Raw genomic sequence first — 648 nt, forward strand, 5'->3', positions numbered from 1 at the left:
ATTCCAAACAGGTGTTGGTCACTGTTTGAAATACAGCTTAATCCCGTGTGGTGTGATCAAGTGGTGAAGTGTAATAGCATCTTCCAACTAAATCTTTCCTTTACCAAGCTGGAACTTTAACCTGGGTTTGTAGTCCAGCAAATACTTTCTCTTTCAAACTTCTATATCTGGACTGTTTCTTTGAAGCACATCTTTAATGGAAACGTTTGCTTTGCTTTGCTTTAGGTTGGGACTCATCGGGAAGAAAGCGTCAGCCTCAGCAGCAACCATTCAGTTCTTCCCAGTGCAGTTTCTGCTCAGAGCACAGAACTAAATCATAAAACACAAGAAAGCTACAGAGGTAACTTCCCAGTAATTTTAATTTCTGAATGGGGTCTGCAGTAATCCAGAGCCAGTGAGGCTGTAAATCTTGGTAAAATTGCATCAGCACGGGGAATAGAGACATAAATGATGTTCAGAAATAGAAATTAATTATAAATACTGTAAACCACTGCTGTGAAGGATCCCTGCAACAGTTCTAAGGGCATCTCTGTGTCAGACTTGACCCAGCATAGTTTGAGCAGAAGACTCTGCATTACAGTCACGTTCTCTTGGCTGAAGGAGCCATAATGGCATTTGCAGTACTGCATCTATTTCCGAATCAGCAGG

At 41.5% G+C, this 648-nt stretch overlaps 1 pseudogene across 1 annotated transcript in view; it reads left to right on the plus strand.

Moving 5' to 3' along the window:
- Positions 1-225: 225 nt before the first annotated feature.
- Positions 226-648, plus strand: part of LOC104401944 — a 9,425-nt pseudogene continuing 9,002 nt past the window's right edge. Inside the window, exon 1 of the transcript XR_719892.1 lies at positions 226-340. The product of XR_719892.1 is annotated as a transcription factor 12-like (transcript). The remainder of the gene's footprint in view (positions 341-648) is intronic.

Source organism: Nestor notabilis, unplaced genomic scaffold (assembly GCF_000696875.1).
Source record: "Nestor notabilis isolate BGI_N333 unplaced genomic scaffold, ASM69687v1 scaffold31232, whole genome shotgun sequence".
Lineage (NCBI taxonomy): Eukaryota > Metazoa > Chordata > Aves > Psittaciformes > Psittacidae > Nestor > Nestor notabilis.